The sequence below is a fragment of the Petaurus breviceps genome, unplaced genomic scaffold (assembly GCF_028583685.1).
Source record: "Petaurus breviceps papuanus isolate PSGF00001 unplaced genomic scaffold, PetGlider_PUasm1.0 490, whole genome shotgun sequence".
Taxonomy (NCBI): Eukaryota; Metazoa; Chordata; class Mammalia; order Diprotodontia; family Petauridae; genus Petaurus; species Petaurus breviceps.
Window position 1 is genome coordinate 5489489 of NW_027186352.1, and position 23778 is coordinate 5513266.

Genomic DNA, 23778 nt, shown 5'->3' on the forward strand with positions numbered 1-23778 from the left:
AGGAGGAGGAGGAGGAAGAGGAGGAGGAGGAGGAGGAGGAATTGTTTGCTTTTTGAGCATCCAGAGGAGATGACCAAGCCACTGTGGATCAGTCAGCTCTAGGAGAGGCAACAATCTCTCCCTGACACCTTGATGTAAAGTTTGGAGGAAACATTCCCTGGGAAGAAACACTGAAGTATCTTAAGTTAGAATTTCTCTCACTTCTGAATTTTGCCAAGTGACCCACACATGACCCAGGATAAAGAGGGGACCAAGGTGACTCGTGTCTAAAGGGATGATTCTCCCTCAAACACTCTCCACAGAAAACATTTTGTTTTCTAAATGTCAGTTCTGAAGGGAGGTCTGCTTTTAGCCTTTTAAAATCTGTAAATATTTAATGCTACTTCTAACTCATTAAAAACAATTTCTCTTTCAAAAAAACCCAACAAAGTTTACTTGCTATGGCAAAGTTCAAGTACATTCTCAAGGTCTGCAGAGAGTTAGAAGTAAGAGGACTCAATTTAGAACAAGGAGGGCCTGGGTTCAGATCTTACCTCTGTTTATTTAGGATTGCATCCATTGAGCTGATGGGAAAGTCAAGAGATCCACCTTGTCTGTGCCTTCTCAGGTAGTGACAGGACACAGCCAGGATTCTGACACCAGATTCAGGGACCTTTCCATACTCCATCACATGGCGCTGCTTTGTTTTAGCTGGACGACAATGAGCTAGCGATATTGTCCCTCGGAGCCTCGGTTTCATCATCTGTAAAATAGGGATGAGGGTGCCTGTTGTGCCTAGGACACGGGGTGGCGTGTGGCTCAAATGAGGGCACGAGTGAACCTTAAAACACGATGGAGTTGTCAGTTCTCATTGCTTAGAACACAGCCGCCAGCTCGAATCCTGATAGGTCACTCTGGAGGCCTGAAGTATCCGATCCGTTAAGATCAGATGCTGAATCTGACCTCCACTGGAGCTAGTCTGTGGAGCACAGTCAGAATTTGAATAATTTCTGCCTTTGCACATTAGAGAACTAACTGAAAGCCATTGGCCCCAACTTTCATACTGAACAGCCTGAGCTCTCACGAGGATTTGTTTGGGGACACTTTTCATGGAGCAGAGATGGTGCATTTGGATTTGTAATTTCATCCAGGCAGGGGAACTCCCGGGATGGAAATACCCTCTGGCCATGAAAGGAGGCTCACAGGTCACCCTCAGCTTGACTTCTCAGAAAACACCTGAGACACTGAGAGGGAAATGATTCGCCCAGGGCCACACAGCCAGCAGTTAGAGGCAGGACAGGAGCCCAAGTGCTCTATCTCCAAGACTGCCTTTCCAGTCTTCTTCGCCTGGCTGGGGTTGTTCTGACAATGAGCTATTTATTTCTAACAGTGGTGGCTCCAAACATGATTGCAGGTCAGTTGGATGCCACAAAAGTCATGATTTTCTTTACTATCTTTTCTGAAAAAAGTCAATTCTGATTGGTAACAAGAAGAGACAAAACAGAGATTTTCACCTTCACTGTTGCCATAGACTCCTTGGGCCATAGTCTGGGGCCTTTGCCTCAGGACCTTTTCTCCGAATATTTTTTAATGTATAAAATAAAAAACATAAGATTAGAACTCTATTGAACTATAGATCTCTCTCTCTCTGTCTCTGTCTCTCTCTGTCTCTCTCTGTCTCTGTCTCTCTCTCTCTCTCTCTCTCTCTCTCTCTCTCTCTCTCTCTCTCTCTCTCTCTCTCTCTCTCTCTCTCTCTCTCTCTCTCTCTCTCTCTCCCTCTCTCTCTCTCTCTCTCTCTCTCTCTCTCTCTCTCTCTCTCTCTCTCTCTCTCTCTCTCTCTCTCTCTCTCTCTCTCTCTCTCTCTCTCTCTCTCTCTCTCTCTCTCTCTCTCTCTCTCTCTCTGTCTCTCTCTCTCTCTCTCTCTCTCTCTCTCTCCCTCTATCTGTCTCTGTCTCTGTCTCAAAACCAAACCAAAACCAAAAAACCCAAGTTAATGGACCCTAGGTTAAGAAGCCTTGATCTATATATGATGTAATTCTACCCAAACCGTAGCTTTGCCAAGTTGATGTTCCTTATTTAGGCAACATTATGGAGTTGTGGTGCATCTTGGTTGGCCTCTGGGACTCCATACATCTCACTCTGACCTCCTCCTTTGGATCTCTCCAATGGTGCTTCAGCCCTATTGGTTAAGCAGCCAGTTCCATCAGATCTGTCTTGAAGATGGCCAGCAACAAATCATATCAAATGGTTTGATCATTAGATGGTCAAGAATGATTAAGTTTTATTAATTTAAACAAGTCAGTTTCTGGGTTACCTTTCATTTTGACCTCATAGTCTGGATATAGGCTTTCTGGCCCCCATTCCATCCCCTGACATTGAATTCTCCTTTGTAACAAAGAAAACCAGTGAGGCAAAAAGGCCCTTGTAGCAACAGCTTCTGAGTGTGTGTGACTGGAGGTTCTGGGCTGGGATGCTGAGAGATGGGCACATGTGTCCCTCTCTGTTTGCTGAGTGCATCCATTCTTTGACAATGAAAGTCTGAGAATAGGAGCTCACATGTGGCGGGCATTCTGCCTGGCCCCCTCATTGTAAGGAGACCCTACAGGCACAAAGGTCGATGATTATTCTTGCCACTGTGTGTTTTTTATCTGTAGAATCCATCAGGCATTGCAGTCCTGGAGAGACAGTGGATACAAGGCCAGTCCAGGTCCAGGTCCTGCCCCTGCCACCTGCTGGCTGTGTGATCCTGTGTGATCACTTGTCCTGGGCGCTCCAGTCCACTCTCTAGGGACTCTTGATCAGGGGATTGGAACATTTTTTGTATCCTGAAGCCCGTAGGCATCGAGTCTGGTGAAGTTATGGAGCCCTTCTCCAAATCATACTTTCTAAGACTTAAAACAAAGGAAGACCGCTGTTACCATTAAAGCAGGTGAACAGGAAAGTTAAGGCCACGGCTCCTAGTTAGAGACAAGTTGCTGGTAGATGGACAGTCATCAAGACTCTCTCCCTATGAATGAAACACAGGCCTAGAGCAAGGGATAACATGTAAACGCGGGAATCCTCACTTTTCTAGACTTGCTGGGATGCCCTGCGTTGCCTTCCCATGTCCCCACACCATGGTTCTCTTTCATTCCGTAAGCCCACTTGTTGCCAACGTGACCCAACATCTGCTCACTTATTTTCTTGACTTAGTGAGACCGGATGTTATGAATTCACAATTGAAAAAACAAAGAAACAAACCAAACTGTTTTCCTATGCTTAGTTAGCCTCCTTTCAATAGAAATTACATCTGGTGTAAATGTTTCCCCAGAATGAAGCAACACTCATTTATGGGTAAAAAAGTAGGAGGGGGAAGGCCCCTGGGGGTCCTAGTCCTAGAACCACCACCTTGGGCCCCCCTAGATCTCACTCTCTCAATGCCCAGTGAGGCTCTTGATGTTTATAGACTCTCCCTCCCAGGGTTCTTGGGAAGGAAGGGCTTTGCTGACCGTGAAGCATCAGAGAAAAGTGGCCGAGGCTCATTTCTCCTGTAATTTGTGTAGTGACTTGAGGGAGAGAGTTGAATTTGAACCCCAGAACTGACACTTGATTTCTGTGTGAATTTGAAGACAGTTTCTCCAAGTCTCAGTTTCCCCATCTGTGACGTAAGGATGACAAGCATCACGTGAACTCCCTGTAGACAGAGGGCCTTCCTTTTGGGCTAGCCCCGTCTCATTAAGGCAGCTGGGCTCTGCTCCCTGTGGGCTCTGGGCTCGGAGGAGAACCAGTCTTCAGTAGGGCCGGTGTGCTCTGCAGGGGCTCAGCCTCGGACAGCTGCCCGGCCTCTGCTCCCAGCCCGGACGCTGGACCCAGAGGGGTTTGCTGGTGACATCCCCTGTGCAGAGTGCAGAAAAGCTGAGCCGCAGAGAGGGTCTGGAGGCCTTCCCTGGCCCTGGCCACGGGGAGGCTCAGGAGCACCCCCCTTCCCACTGGCTCGCCTCCACTTCTTGGAGCTGAGCTCTGACTCGCCAGAGGCTTATAAACGCCTGCCTCCTTCTGGCCTAGGTGCTGGTGCTGCTGTTGCCACCCCTAGGTTCTTGCTGGCCCTGTAGGACAAGCATCCTCAGAGTAAATGGAGCAGCTGAAGGATGGCAGAATGCGGTGCTTTTCTTCACTCACTTGGTCCTCATTTGGGAGGGGGGCACTACTGTGACTCCATTTTACAGATGAGGACACTGTCACACTGAGGTTTGCCCAGGGTCACATGGCTAACCAGTGTCTGAAGCAGCATTTGAACTCGGGACCTCCACTCTGTACCCCACCAACTGGCCAACATCAGCAGGGTAGGCAGGGCCCAAATCTAGTCCTTCCTATCCAACTCAGAGGAGGTTTTCAGGTGAAAGGGAGAGAGCTAGGTGCTAGGGATTCTCAGTCAGGTCCAGTAAAGTCTCTGCCAGCTCCGAGATTCTAGGGTGCTGAGATCCGAAGCTCTCATTAGAGAAGCCCGGAAGCTGATGGAGAGCCGTGATTTAAAACCGGCTGCCACTGCTCACGATCGTCTTCAGCAGAGGTCATCTGTGGGGTCAGGGCTCCTGGAGGGGCCATGGAGGCCAGCCCTCTCCTGCTCCAGCAGGGGTCAGAGCAGAATTCATTACTAGCCTGAGCTGGTCTCCCTTTGATGTCTCGGCTGGGGTGGCATTTCTGGTTCATGGGGAAAGACGAATTCCCCTCACCACAAAGAAGTCAAGTCACCTAACATTGATTAGGGGCCTAGTGTGTGCTCGGCACTCTGCCAAGTGTCAGGGTATGAAGAAAAGAAAAAGCCCCAAACCAACCCAAAAGCACAGGGGCAGTCCCTGCCCTGACCAGGCTTGGGGTCTGATGGGGAGAGCAGCAGGCAGACAGCCAGGTAAAAGCAGGATGTATCTGGACCACCTGGAGATGATCTGGGAGGGCAGGAAAGATTTCTTGCCTTTCTTGGTGGGGTTTGCCTGGGCTTGGAAGGAGCCCTCCCAACTGAGGCCATCCTGTGCTCTAATATACACCAGGTACGCTTAGCATCGAATGCAAACACCACAGGAGGGCTGGTCTCAGAGGAATTACCCTTGAACCTATTACAAAATATTAAAAAAGGCATGTGTTTCCCACAAAGACACACTGCTTAGCAACTGGGCTCCTGTTACTGAGTGCTGTAAAGCCCTCCTCAGCTGGCTAATTGCTGAGCAAATTTTTTAAAATCACCCCAAATTGTAGTAGTTTTTTTTTCATCAGCGTAGAGTTGCATGTGCGGATTTTAAAGACATAATTTTTTTTCTGTCATTTAACGGTTTCCTGAGGGGTAGCCCAGCATAGTATCTCTAGACAGGCTGGCATGAAGTCAGGAAGACCCGCCTGGGTCCTAGCCCCAGCCCTGACACGTCCTGGCCAGGAGAGCCTGGGCCGCTGCCTGATTTCTCAGTGCCCCGGGGAACACCCTAAACGTAGAAGCAGTGGACAGACTGCCAGCCAGAATCAGTGGAGGGAAGGGCCACTCTGGGAGTTCCTTCCACTAGGGAAATGAGAGGTCATGGACGACATGAATGAATAAACTTCATGCATTTATTAAGCGCCTATCATTTGCTAGGCAGTAATGATACAATCACAAGAAGTGAAACAATCCACTCTTAAATGAGCTTTCACTATATGAGGAAAGACCAGGAAAGTCCTGGGTTCAAGCCCAGCTCTGACACAGACTGGCTCTGTGACCCTGGTCAGGCGCCATGGCTTCTCCGTCCCCTGGTTAACTCTCTATACCTGTGAGCTGCCAGTCTGTGAGGTGGGGGAGGATTTCCACACTGGGAGTGCTCTGCATTCATGGAGGAGCCCTAAACCCAGATTTGCATGTGCAAGCACATGTAGGGGAAAGATGTGCTGAGTAAATAAAGGGTCCAGGAGGGAGGGCACTGGCCGCGGGGGGTGGGGGGCAGGAAAGGCTTCTCTCTGGCAAGGGAAGCACACAGACGGGCTGGGGGAGGGGCTGAAAGAGGAGCCACAGGTCGCGAGACAGCAGTGAAAGTCGCGATGCCCCTCACAGGCAGAGCTAGGGCCTCTGGGGGAGAGGCCCAGGCCCAGGCAGAACCCTTCTTCCAGGACTCTTCTGCATGTGGAATTTCTCCTTTTACTTCGTGTTTACTAAGTTAAGAATTCTGAAAATTAAAATAAAATGAAAAAGTAAAAAATAGAGAGGGCCCGGGGAGATGATGAGAGTGTGGGATGGAATAAGGAGGGAGGAGAAGCCCCCCCCCTTCTTGGGGCCTCAGTTTCCTCATGTGTAAAATAAGGGATGGTGTGTGATACTTCTCAAGGCCCCTCAATAACAGGGATAATGGCACCTACTATTGCAGGAGCTGTGCTAAGTGCTTCCCAATGATTATACCCCTTGATTCTCACAATGACCCTGGAAGATCAATGCCACTCTTATGCCCATTTTACAGATGAGGCAGGCTGCTGTGAGGTGACTTGTCCAGGGTCACTCAGCCAATATGGTCTAAGGCCATCTTTGAGCCTGTCTTCTTGACTTCAAGTGCTCTCCCACCAAGTGGATTTCATGACCTGGCTTTGACGGGTAGGCTGTCTCCTTGTTCTGCTACTAATGACCACGTGACTGTGCACAAGTCCCCTCTCTGCTCTACAGAATGGGGGCACCAGAGGGGATGCTCCCAATGGTCCTGTCCAGCTCTATGCCCCCTGGTCCTCTGGCCATGCCATTGGTGTCATGGTCCTCAGAGAAGGGCCATGTTCCCCCCAAGAGAGCAGCTGTCTTTAGAAGGACGTGCTTTATTGCCGCCATATTGGCTCCCATTAACGAGGCTTGCCTTTCTGAAGCTCCAGCACAATGACCAAGTTCTGGGTTGGATGAAGGCCTTGCCTTGGGAAGGGCAGCCGGACAGGGCTGGACTGGAGTCCAAGGGGGGAGACAGAAACAAATGTGCCTTGTTATAAACAAATATGCCTTGTTTGTTTGGGCTGGGTCAGGGGTTCAAAGAGGCTTGGAAAAAAGAGCGTTGGGATAATTGAGTTATCAGAGGCCAGCTCTGCTGGGACTTGGGCATATCAGCTCATCCTCCTCCTGGGTCACTTCCTTAACTCTGCAGCCCCGGTCCCTGTCAGGGTGACACACTCCAGACCACTCCACTCCGGCTGCCACCGCCAAAGGGCTCCCTCTCTCTATCCTTCAACAGGTGGATTTTATGAGCCCCTGCCCCCTGCCCTAATGACATTAGGTCTAGCTTTCTGCCTTGGCTCCCTTTCATGTCTGGGAACCTGAGCTGAGCCCGGGGTGTCCAGGAGGGGGCCTCTCTTCTCACCTTCAGCCATTGGGACTCACATCTAGGAGATACCAGCCCCCTGAGACCTAGACTGCCCAATGACCCCCAGGGCTGCAGCTGCCATGATGGAATCACGGAGCTAGAAAGCCATCCTTGTTTACCAATATTCCCCAGGACTTTGGGAGCTTGGGATTATGGAGTACTTGTTCCCACTGGACAGCCTTAACGGGGACACAGAGCAGAAGGGGATGCTGGGAATGGTGTTGGAGGATGCCCACAGGTGGGGAACCTTTAGGGCTGAAGAGATGGGTGGAAGTGGTGCGAGCAGTGGGAAAACACCACTTTGGAAAGCAGAGGACCTGGGTTCTTGTCTTGCCTGGCAAGGTCAGTTACCTTGCCAGGCCCCCTTTCCCTCCTTCGTAAAATGATAGCATTGGGCGGGGTGGCTACCAGTGCCCTGCCAGCTTTAGGTCTGTGACATTTAGAGAAGATGCTCAAGTTCTGGCTATGGTAAGAGGCTGTGTCTGAGAGACCCTGGGATGCCAGGGAGGAGGACTGGCCTCCAAGTCCTGGGTTCAAGCCCAGCTCTGACACAGACTGGCTCTGTGACCCTGGTCAGGTGCCATGGCTTCTCTGTCCCCTGGTTAACTCTCTATGCCTGTGAGCTGCCAGTCTGTGATGTGGGGGAGGATTTCCACACTGGGAGTGCTCTGCATTCATGGAGGAGCCCTAAACCCAGGCCCTTTACAGAGACCTCCTGGGGGTCTTGCCTGAACAGATGCCAGTCCCTGCCCCTCCATGCCTTCCCTAATGGACAGTCTGCAAGATTCACTGGGGCTGAATACGCATCACCTTGAGTGACCTCAGGCTATCTAGGTCAGCCTCCCCCTCTTACAAAGGAGGAAACTGCGGCCCAGAGAGCAGAAGTGCCTTTGGAGGATTGGAGGGGTATAGTATTTGAGCTGGAAGGGGCCTCAGGGACCATCTAGTCCTAGACCCTCATCTCTCAGAAGCAAAAGGGAGCCCTACAGTGGGGAGATGTCCAGGGTCACACAGGCAGCAAATGGAAGAGCCAAGATTTGAACTTGAGTCCTCTGCCTACACATCCATTGTGCCATCCTGGAAGGCCTAACAAGGGATGGTGGTCTGCTGGCATAAGCCCTGAGGAGTCAGGGTCATTTATGGATGGCCCAGCCAGGGGTCAGAGAGGAAGGGTGGCTCTCATGGAGGCTGCCGATGCATGTAGGCACAAAAGCATCAAGTCTACACATGTGTCCATCTGTCGTGGGAGGATAGGAGAAGAGGGAATGGGGGGAGCTTTGTCACTGTCCTTTAAGGGCAAGACATGCTGGACCTTGCCAAGAAGTGGCCCACCCGGAATTCTTGGGGCTCATGAAGGCCATGGCCACAGAGTGTTGGGCTCCCCTTGGAAACCTGGTCTGGCCACTAGGCTGTGTGCGAGGCAGGTTCCTCACCTCTCCCTGGCCTGTGTGGATAAGCACTGCATTTGGCCAAATGGTCTGCCCCCCTCTGAGCTTGGAAACAGGCCCCACGTCCCTTAGCCAGGTGTGTGTGTGCTGGCCGAGCGATGTCGGGGTGCCCTGGCTTGCTGCTCCCTGGGCTCCGGCTCCCCTCTTGCTCTCCCTGGGGCTGCCAACTTGGAGGACATTCCTCACATGCCTGTTGGGAGCCCAGCCTGGGGCTTTCAGGCAGGTGGGGGGAGGGCTGAGGGTGACTTCTGCTTACAATTATCAGGCTGGCAGGCCCGGAGTGCCTCTGGAGCTCAGCACATGTGGGTTTAATAAATCCTACAGACAGACTGAGGGACGTAGGGAAGTGGAGGGCTGCCTTGACATCATTGCCATGGGGCCAAAGCAGGGGCTGACGGCCCCATGGAGACCATCCATGGGCACCCCACGTCTGGGACATCTCTGGGCCTTCAGAGCTAGAGCTCGTCAGGGCTCTTCACCTAACCCCCAAGGTCCTCTTCAGTCATTGATAATCAACCCTAGCTTCCCCCTGCCCCCATCCCTTCATGTTTATCTTCTATTTAATTTTCTCTTGTTCTAAAAGTTTTGGTCCTGACTTGTAGATTCATTAAATACCTACTGTGTGTCAGGCACAGAAGATAGAGACAAAAATGAAACAGTCTTGGCCCTACACGAGATACATATGCGTGCACGTGTGTTTATCTGTGCATGTACATACATGTATACATACATGCAGAATCATGGATGAGAGCTGGAAGGGACCTGAGAGGCTGTCTGGTCCAGCCCAGTTATTTTACAGGGGAGGAAAGTGAGGGTCAGAGTGTGGAAGAACATGCTCAGCCCTCTAGGAACGGAGCTGAGCACTCCCTCCTCTGAATATAAAGCCGGTTTCTGATGTTTTTGTTTTTGCTGATTTTTATGTGTGATTTCAGGTCAGCACCCATTTTCCATTTTCCATGTAGATTTTTAGCTTCAGTGACTTGCCTAGGGGTGGGGCTTGAACCCAGGTCTCCTGGTTCCAAGGATGGCAATCTGGCCTTGCTGCCACATCACATTACTTATGAAATGCAGACCTGGAGCAGGGGTTTCACCTCTCTTGTGTCCTGGACTTTTTGGTCATAGTTCTGGTGAAGATCCATAGGCCCCTTTTTAAAACCATGTTTTGTAATGCCTAAAATAAAGAAACATAGGATTGCCAAGGAAAATAATCCTATTGAAATGCTGTGGTTAAAATATTTTTAAAAACCAGTTTGTGGTCCCCAGATTAAGGACACCTGCTTTAGAGAAATCTGTGAAAGCTGATCCCTACAAAGCCGTCCCAAGTCTGGCTCCATGTGTCCTGATCTGTGTCACCAGAAGGATCACAGGGATGATTACAGAGCCACCAAAGACTTTGGGGATCAATTCTTTCATTTTACAGATGTGGAAAATGAGTCCCTGATGGAGGTGTGTGTGGGGAGAGCTGGATTTGTCCCTGAGTCCTTTGGTCCCAGGTACAGGGCCTCTTTCCACATCACCTTCTTTGAGTCATTTACCTCCTTCTGAATCTTTCATCAATCAAGCAAAAAGCATTTATTAAGCACCTACTGCATGCTAAGCACCAGGGACTCAAGAAGGGTCAAAAGACACTCCCTGCCTTCAAGGTCTTTGATGCAGGCAGAAAAGAAGTGAGCCAAGGCTCTGTGCAGCACCTCCTTAAATCAGGGTGCTGGCACCCTGCCATTGGAAGTGATTGTTCTGGTGGGTGTCTGCTCAGTTAGACCAATAAGAGACTGAGAGCCTACTATGTCCCAGATGCTGGGCTGAGCTGTCAGGTTCTCTGACCTTCCGGGTTACGTTTCCAGTGTGCAAGCTCTAGGTGTGTCTGCTGATACAGATGGACACACATGCACATATGTATGAGCACAGACAAAGCAGACCAGTGTTTATACATTGCTCACCTACTGTGCACTGGGTGTTAGGCACAGGGGCCACAAATACAAAGAATAACAAAATCCCTGCTCTCCAAGTATTTGTGTTCCATTGGGGGTGACAACAAGCATGTACCATATATATATAGGCTAGATTTAAGTGAATATAAACTGATAAACCCTGACTTCCTAAATCCATGGGCTGGAGGGTCAGGCAGACTTCATTCCAAGGGAAGCTGGGAGGGGAAGCCACTAGCAATCGTGGGACCTTCTGGTGGCTTTGCTCTCTGCTCCTCTGGTAGCTAAGCCCAGGATGAGGTGCAGCCCATGTGTACCTCACTTTGTGTGGAAGAGAAAGGTGGGTGGAATTTCCCTAAATTAAATCATATTGTGAATGTCTGAGGTGCCCTTGAAGGAACCCTCCCATCAAACCCTTTGGGAAGACCTCATTTCTCTGTGTTGGAGCATGTAAACTTTGCAAGTACCAGAAAACCAAACCAAATATTCACCAAACAGCCAAACAATCTCACCTGCTGATCAAAAAATGATGCTACAGAAAAGCTCCAAGCTATTGGTATTTCAGTTTATTTCTAAAGAGAAAATGGACTTTGCATGGAATTGTTTGTTTCTGTGACTCCTTGACCCACATTAGCTTTCCTTTTGTTTACCTGGAGTTCTCTGCTTTTTCTTTGTATTACCTTTTGCCTCATGTTGTTGGTGTGTCTGAGCCAGTGTCCCTCCCTCTTCATGCCTTCCCGGACGGCCCCCCATCTTTCTTTGTCTTCCACACCTTTCTCCACATTTGGAAGCCTCCCTTAGGCCGAGATTGCCTTTCTTTAAAGCAGGCTTCCCCATCTCACATCATCGCTGTCATGTTCTCGTTCTCCCTCCCTGAAGTTTGAGGACCTTCTCTTTCTCCCTTTCCCAAATATATTCCATTCTTAGTCATACACATGTAAGGTACATGCCATCACCATCGTCATCACTGTCATCAGCAAAACATAACTTAATGATAGTGACCGCTAGAAGGATTGGCATTAATTTGATTTTGTACTGAGAAGAGGCCCTGGTTGCTGTGGGCAGAGCACTGTGCCAGGCTCTGGGGGTGCAGTCTCTACTCTCAAGGACTTCCAGGTTTAGTGTGCATAGACGGGATGATTCATAGGTGCTGGCCCTGCGCAAAGGGCTCTTCAGATTCAGGGAGTAGCCTGGTGTCCCTGGGTGTCTTCTCTAGTGCTGGGCCCCCTCCTTTGCACCTACCCACAATTCTGTGTCTGTAGTGGTTTTTTGTTTTTGTTTTTTGGTATCTGTGCCCTTTTCTCTCCTCAATCAACAAATGGTTTAGATCCTCACAGTTCCTCCTTGGACCATAGCAATTACCTTCTAATTAACCTGCAGCCCTTCTAACTTACAATCTATCCTTCACCCAGCAGCCAGACTATATTCCTAAAAGTTCATCTGGCCAGGCCATTCCCCTGCTCAAGAAATGTCTGGACCTCCCCATTGCCCGCCTCTGCTTGACTTTTAAAGCCTTTCACAATCTGACTTTCTATCTCCCCAGGCAGTCTTCACATGACTCCCCTTCATGAACTGTTCCTTCCAGCCAGCTTACTTCTGTTACTACATTCCATCTCTGTCTCTGGGTCTTTGCATATCTTGCCTCCCTTACCAGGAATGCCCTTCCCTCTGTCTCTTAGAAGCCCTGGCTCTCTCTTAGGCCCAGGTCAGGTTCTACAGCTCACATGAGGCCTTTCCCATCCATTCAAGTTGCCAGCTGCGTCTCCTCTCTCCTCCTTTTCCCATCTACTGTCTACACCTTTTGTATTTATTTATTAATAAACACGATGTTCCTTCCAGTAATGGAACACTCCCCTAGGAGCAGAATGGACATTCCTTGAGGGCAGGGACTTTTAATTTTCATCTTTGCACCTCCATGTTGCCTTGTCCAGTGATGTCACACTCAATAGGAATGGCTCCCTGCAGCCCCATGTGGACCTCAAAAAGCACAAATGGTTATTATCTGTATTGTACTTTTATTTATTTTGTCAGACGTTCCCCAGTTGGATTTTAATCTGGTTAGGGTTCTGTGGGCTCCTTGGCTGAGCCTGGCACCTCAGGCCTGGTGTGCTACTTGGCACAGAGGAGGGGTTTAGTACATGTTGAGTGAATAGAGTTATTCTTATTCATATATATTTTATCTAAAATCTTATTTTTAATATTATTATTCCAGAATATGCTTAATCGTCCCTGTTAGATTACAAGCTCCTTGAGTACAGGGACTGTGTCTAATTCACTTTTGTCATACCTCCCTGCCCCAAGCTTCGAGCACAAGACACGGCATGCTGTGGGTGGACTTTGGCTGTTGAGTGAGTGTGCTCCACTTCTTGCGGTCCCATTTCCTGGGAGCCTCCAGACCCCTGAGCTATAGCCCCCTTTCCTGGGAGACTTTCACACTCTGGTTGGTCACTCCAAAGCTTGGGTCTGCCTACACCTTCCTTGTCCTGGACTCTGTTTACAAAGCCTACCCCTGAAGGATTCTGGAGTGCACAGCCTCCTCCTGATGGCAGAAGTGCAAGGCCTAGAAGAATGCCAGGGGGCTGGGAAAGAACTTGTTTCTTGCCACTGTTTCCAGGGTCTGAGGGTCATTATTAGCATCCAAGTCCATGGTGAAGCCACAGCGATGGCAAGCAGCTGGTTCTCCAGGGTGTCCTGCATTCAGCCAGCCCGACACTCTGGGGCAGGCCTGGGGGCTTCTTCCTCGGAGAAGTTCAAACATCAATGGGAATACCCTGATTCATTAAGTGGGTAGCTTGTTTATAAATGTTTTCTCCAATTGCCAGCCTCCATGGATGGGCGGTGGGATGGCTGCCTTGCAGTGAACCATGTTCAGTCTATTAAGCAGGGATAGAAATGGGAGGGAGGTAAAGGAATGAACTTCCTGGAACTCCCAGCCTCACCAATAAGGATGGTACTTAATCGCATGCAAATGAACTAGCAGCAAAACAATTACCCAGAGTCAATCATTGCCCTTCCCTTCCTCACTAATGTTAAGAAATAGAACGCTGCAAATTCTTCAAGGGCATTTAAGCCTGAGAAAGATGAAGATGCTGTTTGGTGATTTGGACCTGAGACTTTAGGTCTCAGACCCTGGGTTCAGAGATCCACTGTGTTATTTATTACCTTCAGCCCTCCGTGCCTCAGTTTCCTCCTCTGTAAAATGAAAGGGTGGGCCCAGAAGGACCCCCAAGTCCTCTAAACCTTGGCTGCTTGGATTCATTGGGGTGGGGAAGGTATGTAGTTTGGAGATGTTTCCTCTTTTTAGTATAGGTTTGTGGGATGGTTGCACTTTAGTGACTGTCAAAGGCTGTGCCCCTGCAGTTTTGAATTGGGCTTATGTTTCCCGAGCCTCAAGGAGGTACCTTGAGGACTTGGTGTAGGAGGCAGAGAAGGCTCAGTCTAGAACAAGACAGAAAGAACTGGGACTGCAGGGGTCCTTCAGGACCCAAGGGTTGGCCTCTAGAACTCTGTCATGTTTGGACAAAGAAAGTTTAATGGAGATGGGCAGTTCAACATTAAGTAACATGAAAAGTATTGGAAAGAGCGGGGGAAGACAGAAGGAAGTGGAGGTGGCCTCCAGGAGGGCAGGGACTTGGCCTCACACAGCCCTGGGCAGACCACAGCCAGAGCACTAGTTTCAAGCTCTTTTACAGTAGCCTCAGTGAATGAGAACATGCCCAGAAAAGGGCAGCCCTCATGCTGAAGGCTCCCAGGGCCACATTCCAAGAGGAGCTTGGGAAGCAGAGACTTGATTTTGGGTTTTGATTTGCAGACACAAGACTTAGGGGGAGCACGGAGTGGAAGAAGGAGTAGACTTGTCCTTGGTCCCATGTGGCCAGAGCTAGGAATGATGGGGGGAAGCTGTCAAGGGGCTAGTTTAGGTTTGATTGGAGGAAATACTTCCTAATAACAGGGTGGGTGATACTGCTTCAGGGGGGCGCTAGGCTTTCTTTTAATGGAGGTCTCTAGGCAAAGGATGGATGCCCATTGATTTGTCACTGATGTAGAGGGTGAATCAGTCAATTAATCCTATCCAATCTAATCCATCAAACACTTAGTAAGCACCTATTATATATGTATATATATATATGTGTGTGTGTGTGTGTGTAGACACACACACATACACACACGACAGGCACTGTGCTAAGCACTGGGGTTACAAAAAAAGGCAAAGGCCATGGTCCTACTGTCAGGAAGCTCACAGTCTAATGGGTGATACAACCTGTCCCTAGTTGAGTCCATGACAGGTCCATACTGAGTAGATGGAAGGTCCTTGTTCAGGTGCAGGGTTACCATCTGTGGCCTCTGAATCCCTTCAGACTCCGAAGTTCCCTGGCTGGAATTTCATCAGTGGCAGCTTTCTCCTGTCCACCAGCTTGGAGATGTGAAGCCAGCCCCCAGAGGCGTAGTACTGTAAGGCATTCAGATGATGAGAACATCAAGATCTTTAAGTCTCCTCGTTACTATTAGGTTTTGAAGCATCACTCTGCTTTTCTAATGAGCAGGCCTTGGGGAACAGTGTCCACTTCTGTCTGATTTCTCGATTTATATTTAAAAACATGAATTATCAGATTAAAGCAAACTGCATCGTTTGAGTTTCCAGTTTGCTGGTAAGTTTGTCACCTGCCAGTTTCCAGCTCATGATAAAGATTGGGCTCCAGCTTGCTCTCTTATTCCCCCTGGTCACTGGGAGCCATGTTTGTTTCAGAAGAGTTGTTAGACAAAGCTTCGTCTGAAGGAGGTCAGCCCCCACATGATGATCTGTTGTTCCCGAATCTGCTTGGTGCCCATTTGTGTGTGCAAGTGCAATCAGAAGTGACTTGGAGTGAGGGAGATGATAATCAAATGGGGGAGATAGGGGGACTTCCTCCGCTCGCTCCTTCGCTCACAACCATGAATCAGGCTGATTCCAAGTGAATGAGATTTTAATCACCTGTCACTGCCGCCAGCACTTTCTCTATATTTATGATAATTTTTTTTGTCTTTTTATTGAAATCAGTGTTGACTGAATCAAGTAATCCTGATTAGCAATCTCACTGTATCCAGTCAAGAGTGAAATGCATCAGAGCTGCGTTGGTGCAGGAACACTTGGAGATTGGGAAATAAAAGGGGGGCAGGGAGGAGCAGGCCAAGTGTGCTTGTGCTGGTTAGAGGTGGGCACTGCTGGGGCTGAGGCTGGCACAGCCTCTTAAATGCTCCTGTGAGTGGGGAGGGGCCCCTGGCCACCTGGCCTCCCCGTCCTTGGGCTGTGGATGTCCTGAGCCATGGCCGACAAAGGATGCCTGGCTGACTGAGGTCCTTCGGAGTCTGAGTCCCAGTGATTTAAACAGACAGGAGGGACACATTCTACATGGTGAGCCAGGCTTGGCTTTGCTGCCACAAGCAAACCCCTCTCCTTCCTCTGATCTTTCCCTGTTCTTTTCTACTCAGGGCCACCATTCACTGGGTTAGCCTAGGAGATGGTGATGGATCCCTCTTCTAAGGTGAGGACAGCTACTTTAGGTCACACACACACACACACACACACACACACACACACACACGGCCTGAGCACTCCTTCAGTTTCCAAAGGAGCTGGCCCAATCGATGACAAAGTTGCACTATCAGATCTGGCCAGCCTTGGGGACAGTTAAAGAGGCAAGGAGGCCTTTCCAGAGAGAAAGACAGGCAGGAAGTGATGGCCTCCCTGGCTTCCAGGAGGTGGGACAAGAGGCAGATGTGGAACGGGGGCTTCAGGCAGGACTGAGGGGGGCGTGGCGTCTCAGGATCATGTTATCCGAACAGTGAGGGGACAGAAGGTGTAAGTGACTAGCTCATCAATGAATAATAATGAGAATGCATCGTAACAATAGCAATGGCTAATATTCATGTACCATTTTAAGATCTGGGAAGGCTTCACATATATTCTCTAATTTGATCCTCACAACTGCCCTGGGAGGGGAAGCTTTTATTAGCCCCATTTTATAGATAAGGCAAACCAGGCTGAAGGCAAACTGACTTGCCCAGGGTCTCCTATCTAATCAGTGTCTGATGCAGGATTTGAACGTTGCTTTCCTTGACTCCAGGTCTAGACCTCTATCCATGACACCAAGGTTCACTCCCTACCACTAAGTTTTCTTCCCTACCTTTGTAATATATTTTCTGCTCCAGCCCCCCCCCATGCCTATAAGCTAGTTTGTTGTAACTGTATAAATATTTCTTATTTTCCTATATGTGTATATGAGAAGGGGAAGGGAGCAAGGACTTATTAAGCACCTACCATGAAACAGGCACTGTGACAGGCACTTACAAATATCTCCCTTGATACATGCAGTATATATGTTCATATATATATGTATCTCATATGAATTTTGCAGAGATGATCTCACTGTGTGGCACTTGCTCTGGTGGAATATAATCTTCTTAAGGGAAGGCACAGTTTTCATATCTGTCTTCATACCCCCAAGTGCTGAGCATAGGTGAGAACCCGAGAGACATGTTAGTGTATCGCTTTTAACCACATTAGCGAATCAGAGATTACTCAGGCAAATGTACCTTGATCAGGCGAGAGGTCGCTGGGCTGAGTCTTTGGGTCAGTAATCTGAGCTGAAGCTCCCCTTTGGAAGCCTCATCATTTTGATTTTTCTGTCCTCCATCCTTCTTTGTGTCTCAGAGAACACCACCAATAGACCCTTCCAGGCAGAGAAGGGAGGAAGCCCTCTCTTCATCTCCATTCCCAGATCCTCCAAAGCAATTGGACATAAGCCTGGTTGCCTTAGAGAGTGGCTTTGTCTCAACGGCAGCTGTGTTTTTGGCTTTGTAATAGCTGAAAAAAGTCACTTGTACACTCTGATTTTCAGCACATAGAAATATAGGCTAGAGACTGGAAGGTGGGAGGAGACCCAGAGGGGCTGAGAATTTCCAGCTCCAGGGAGGATCGGAGGCTTTGACCATGTCCCCAAGTAGAGCATGCAGGTGGTGTGACTGTCAGTGCTGGGGCTAGAGGATGGGGAGTGGTGTGTGACATTCCTCTCCAGATGTGTAATCCTTGGTGAGCAGAAAACAGCTGCATGGTTTGCCCTCCCCAGGACTGGAACACTGGGGTTCTAAATGCCACAGGATTATTTATTCTGTCCCTCTGAAGTGACATTTGGAATGACCCTCAGGCAGCCACTCCATCAGTGGTAGCTGATAACCAGGATGTGGAGTTCTGTAAAAATGAGTGTGGAATTGGTTCTCACAGATGGAATTCCTGCTTTTTTGTGCTTTCAGTTAATCCCTCAGTCGACAAACGTCGATGAAGTGTCTCTTCTGAGGCAGGTACTTGGCTGCAAACTGGAGAGACCAATACTAACACAGAAAACAGCTTCTGCCCTCAGAGAGCTTCCCCTTAGCAAGAGACAGGCAGCATACTCCTCATAAGTGAGTTCACGGGGTAGGCATGCTCTCTGGGGAGGGGCACTGCCCATAAGGAGAGGGCTTGTGAGGGGCAGGGCCCTTGAGCTGAGCTGGAGAGGAGGCAGGCGTGAAGAACAGAGCCTTCCAGGCCTCAGGGGCAGCCTTTGCCCAGGGAGGCCAGGGGGAGGGGAAAGGCCATAGAGAGTATCAGAGGAGCAGTCTTGGGATTGTCCCTGGCAGCTAGGGCAGTGCCTGGTATATTGCTGGTGCTTAGTAAGTGCGTGTCACGTGATTTCAGGGTTGTGCAAGCCCTAAGAAGTGAAACTTAGCTCCTCATGGGCACCTTCACTCTTCCCATCATCAAGGGCCCCTCACAGCCCCAGAACATTGCCCGCCTGGGGGTGGGAGGGAAATGGCCTCATACAAGATGGCAGCCCCTCTGACCCAAGCATGGTCTAGGCCCCGGCATCACACAAAGGATCTGCTTTTGGAAAACAGCCCACAAGTCATGGGCAGACCTTCCCTTTTCTCCTTTCCTTTGGCATGGCCTTTTTTCTAAAGGTCATTGAGTTTCCTATAATGAACAGAAGTGACCCCACACCAAGAGGGGGAGGCTTTCCTATGACTCTGAGGGTCGTGGCACTGCTTGGAGAGGCCCTGGGTGGCAGTTGTGACTTTGCTGCCAACCTCCCTGAGCATCTGTGTGCACATTGGGTAAAAAGGCCAAATTACATTTTGACTAGTGATGATTTGTGGACTTCACTGACAATATCCCACCGTATGCTCCCAGGAAGGCTCAGTTTTCATCTTGATGGCAAAGCAATCCAGCAAGAATGAAGACAAGGCCTGCTCTAATGAGAAAATGGAAATGAGCCTCGGACGGCTCCACCTACCCAGATGCATTTTTGACTTTGTGCGTGTGCGTATGCGTGTGTGTGCGTGTGCGTGTGTGTGTGTATTTCAATGTCCTTCCTCATTCTAGAGGTGGATTAGCAACTAATTAGAATGATTTTATACTTCTCCTCCATTAAGTCGGCTGTGCTATGGCGTCCCTCACAATTACTCAGCTTGTTTGGATGATCTAGGCGGTAAAACTTTATTAATCTGGATCCAATGAATGCGGAATGAGCTATGACTTAGACATTATTTGTATGTGAAGCTTCCTAAATTTAAAAGTTAAGAATCCATTTTTTTTCTCTGTGAATTTTCAAGATCTCATTGATTAATAAGGGCGCTCAACAACAATCACTCTATTTTTCAAACTGAGGACTGAGGAAGTGAAGGCTTCCTTTGCTGCACCGTTGTTGGGGGGGCGGGGCGGGCATCACAATGTTTGCCTGTGTCACTTTATAAGGTAAATTGGGATGCAATTGTTCTTTTTTTCATCTGTTTGCCTCATTTTGTTTATGAACATTCATTTCTATTCTGGGTAACAATATCAATGAGGGTCTTAAAAGTAGTGAATTTTAAAACAGCCCCAAATTCCGACTTTTCCACTAATATAGACATATGCTTTCTGGCCTCTCTTCTCTGTGCTTTCCCCCAACTCCTGGCCCCACCTAGTCCAAATTCATTAGACTTTATCCTTCTTCATTTGCATCAGAGGTTGACGTAATCTCCTGCTGTTTCCTGCCTGGACATTATAACAGTCACAAGGCAACGACAAAACAAACATTTGTCCCAGGATCCCAGAATTTCAGAGTTGGATCAGATCGTGGGTCATAGGAGAGCCAAGGAACCTTCGAAGCCAGCCTGTGGTTTCTGCTCTCTCCCCCTGCCTTTGTGGAGGCTCAGGGAGGGGGCGTGACTTATCCAGCGGCTCCAAGGTAGCGAGCCTTGGGGCAGCAGGGAATCCCAGCCTGCCTCTGCCTTCAGAGGCTGTGTTGCTGGCCCACGGACCCCCCAGGCCACCCCAGACCTCTGCCCCTGGACAAGCGGTCCTACACTCCTGCTCAGAGGCCTCCATGCAGGAGAACCACTTACTCCCAAGGCATCTCTGGCCACTTTAGACAGCTCTAGCTGGTCCGTTTTCCTGACATCAAGCTTAAATGGGCCTCTTGGAAACTTCTTTTCATCCCCATTGCTTCTGTTTCTGCCTCCTAGGGCCAATCAGGACAGATGTAATCTATTTTTCCTGTGACATCCCCTACAATACTTGAAGACAGCTATTAGGTGTCCCTGGAGCCTTCTTTCACTCAGCGTGGATGTCCACACTTTCTGCATCCACTCCTCACATGGCATGGACTCTAGGCCTTTCATCAGAGGGGCTGGCCTCTGGATGCTTGGGAGCTCATGGGTGTTCTTAATTAGACATTCCTCTATGCAGTCCTCCAGAGGTGCTCTGACTCCGTCAGGGCACAGCAGTCGGTGGTGCTCTGCCGTGTTTCTGAAAGCTCTGAATTCACACCCAGGAGTCTGCCGTCCCCCAAACTCCCCACCTTCTTCAGACAAATCACTCTCACCCATATGGTACTTGTGAAACAAAACATCACATTTATTCCTATTAAACCCACTCTGATTAGATTCAGCCCAATGTTCAAGCCCTCTGGCATCTTTTGGCATCCTAGATCTCTTTCAGTGTGTTCGATCTGCTCCTGGCCCTGTCTCATCTGCATGTGTGATAAGCACGCCTTCTATGCCTTTATCCGAATCATTGACAAAAATGTGGACTGGAGTAAATCCAAACGCAGATTCTTGGGGTCCTGCGTTGGACATTTCCTTCCAAATTGACGTAGAGCCTTCCTTAACTCGCACTTGGTTCTGGCCACATAGCCAGAGCCATTCAGAGGTAGCTGCTGCGTACAGGAATGGGTGCTTACCACTTACTGTGGAGGCTGCATGTGTAGAATCATTTCTATTCACCCTGTTCTCTCTGGGCATGTGGTGATGGCGATAGGAGAGAATGGATGCGAGTGAAGGCAGCTCTGGAGCTGTCCTATCTCGGTAACACAGCTTCTAGGGTGCAGATGCTGTGTTGGAAAGGAGGGGGGATCCTGCAAGACCATCCGTCCGTCTTCCATCTTTGGTTTTCTTCTTCCCCTTTTCCCAAGCAGTCAGCAAGGCGGGTGAAGACGAGTCTGCTGCATTACTCTAGCCATTGAAAGTGAGCTCTCCAAAGGTGACCTGACTGCCTGCCCGCAACAGTAAATTAACATCAGATAAAAGAATTGTTGTTTGACTAATTAGAAACCCAGGTAGTAGTGGCTGTTCTAACCACTCAGAATGCATATGGAAGAAACAAGCATTCGTGTTTGGGTAATTGACCATGAAGTCCAAGGCCTAGTCAACACTGGTTAACATGATTGAAAATGGCATAGCCACCCAATGAGGCAAGAGAGAAAGTCACAGAGACTCAGAGGAGGAAGAGATTTCAGTGGCCACGGGGCTACCCTCCGCCTGAACAAAAAGCCTGTCGCCAGCATCCCCAGCAAGGGACCATCTGGTCTTTGTCCTTCCAAGGCAGCCCACACCATGTCACTATCATCACTCTGATCAATAGGAAACTCTCCCCCTTACATCCAATCGAAGCAAAAGAAAATCTTACTGGAATAGTCCTCCATTTGGTCAAACCCAGCTGGAAAGGCAACATAGAGGGGCCAAGAGAGCTGGGGCTAAGTTTTCTAATCATTTTGCCCACAAAAGCCCTCTGCTTCTGGTGTGTGCGTGGTGCAGGAGAGGGTGTGGAAGCCCAGGGAAAGGAAGAGACTGACCTAAGGGTGTCCAGCCAGTGAGGCAGCGTGCTCTGAAGGAGGGAGCATTGGACCTGGGAGCAGAGGGATACCTGGGCTTGGCTCCAGCTGCTGACATTTGCAGGGTGGCCGTGGACAAGCCCTTTTAAAACTGATGCCCAGTTTTCTCGTTTGCTAAGGGGGACGACCACCCGACTGCCTATCTTGCAAGGTTGTGCCAAGAATCCAATGAGCCAATATTTTCAAAATGCTTTGAAAACCTTAAAGATGGTTGTGGTGTTGGGGCCGAGCTCCACTCTGAACTCTGATCTCCTGGCTCCAGTTCCTGCTCTGCCATGCTGTGTGTCATAATTAGTCAGTATAATTCTTAATACACAATGATTTGCAAAGAGAATAGATACCTTTTCAGATCTGGTGACAGACTGATGATCTGCCTTTCTGTGAACAATTCCCTTCGCCCTGAACTTCTGCCATCACACCATCACCATGTGGCCTTTGCTGGTGTTTCCTCCGCCCCCCCAGGACCCTTCTCTTCTCAGCTGGGTTCTAAGCTCCCCCAGGCAGGGATGTGGGTCCTGTGTCCCCAGAACTGACTAGCTGCCCAGTGAAGGTGTGCTGATGCCAGAGTCACAGCGCCTGGTGTTCCTAAATGGCACATTTCTCTCACTCCTTTCCTTTCCTGGAGGCGGAGGGAGCATTTTGAACATATTCATGGCTATGAGACAAATTTAAGTTCTGTCTTAGAAAACTCATTGACCTCTGGTGCTAATGAAACATCAAAGCCTGGCTTTCCTTTCCAGAAAAGTTTGAGGCTTTTCTTCCAAAGTAGTAAAGAAATGAAAGGAAAGCAGCTGCCCTTTCCTGTACTGACTTACTGGTCCTGTCATTGCCAGGATTCTAGGAATTAGCGACAGGCGGCATCTTAAGCCAACAGCTCCTTATTCCCAACTTTTCTGATTAGGAGGGAGCTCTGGGAAGGGAGGAGTCAAGAGACCACATCCTGCCTCTCAAATTTACTAGCTGTGTGACCCTGGGCAAGTCACTTAAAATGTCTCTAGGTCTCAGTTTCCTCATTTGCAAAATGGGGCAGATTTTGGATGGTGTTGACACTAAGCACCCTTTCTGGGTCTAAACAGATGATTCTAGGACCTGGAAACAAGGAATGCTGCAGACACGGCTGCACCCAGACAGTGATTGGGCCTCTCACAGTCTGTCGTCCACCCTCTCCTCCAGAACAGAGGCAAGTCTGTGCACTCTGTGGCTGGGGGCTGCGGCTGGAGACTGGAGATCTGCCCTTGAGGCCCAGGGGCTCCAGGCCTGCTCCTCAGCTGTTCTCAGTCTATCATGCATCTGGGGTTGGATAAAGTGGTTCCACAGCCTAGCCAGCTGTCAGTGATCGCAGTATCCGTCCGGTTGTTTGCACCAATCCCTCCTTTGCCTTGGGAGACCACAGGTCACACATGCCCTGTCCATGGCACACCCCGAGGAATGCACTAATGGTAGTAGCAATGACAGCAGTAACAATAGCTAGCGCTTGCTAACGCTGTAAGGTTTGCAGACTGATTTACTGACAGGATTTCATTTGATGTTCAAGACCACCCTGAGAGGCGGTTGTTGTGTTTGTTATTGAGGGGATATCATTACCTCCATTTTGCAGATGAGGTAACTGAGACAAGTCAAGGATCAGTGGCTTGCCCAAGGTCACACAGCTAGTCAGTGTCTGAGGTTAGATTTGAACTCAGACCTTCCAGACTCCATTCCTTTTTGTCATGACTCCCCCAGATGCCATTGCCACAGCTTTTGGTGGGGCACCATCCTTCAGTGCTCCTTCTAGCCAGAGCTGGGCAACCTGGCAGTGAAAGAACTCTGACTTCCTGCTGGATAAGGATTGGCTGGAGGGACTGGGGGTGTTAGTCAGGAAAAGAGAAGGCTGGTGGGGGAAGACATGAGTGGCTGTAGAGGAGATGCAGAAGGTGGCCTCCCACCAGAA

General features: G+C 49.3%; 1 protein-coding gene across 10 annotated transcripts in view; it reads left to right on the plus strand.

Annotated features, from left to right (window-relative positions):
- EBF3 (EBF transcription factor 3) overlaps positions 1–23778 on the plus strand; it is a 154249-nt gene that overhangs the window by 21604 nt on the left and 108867 nt on the right. The window lies entirely within an intron of this gene.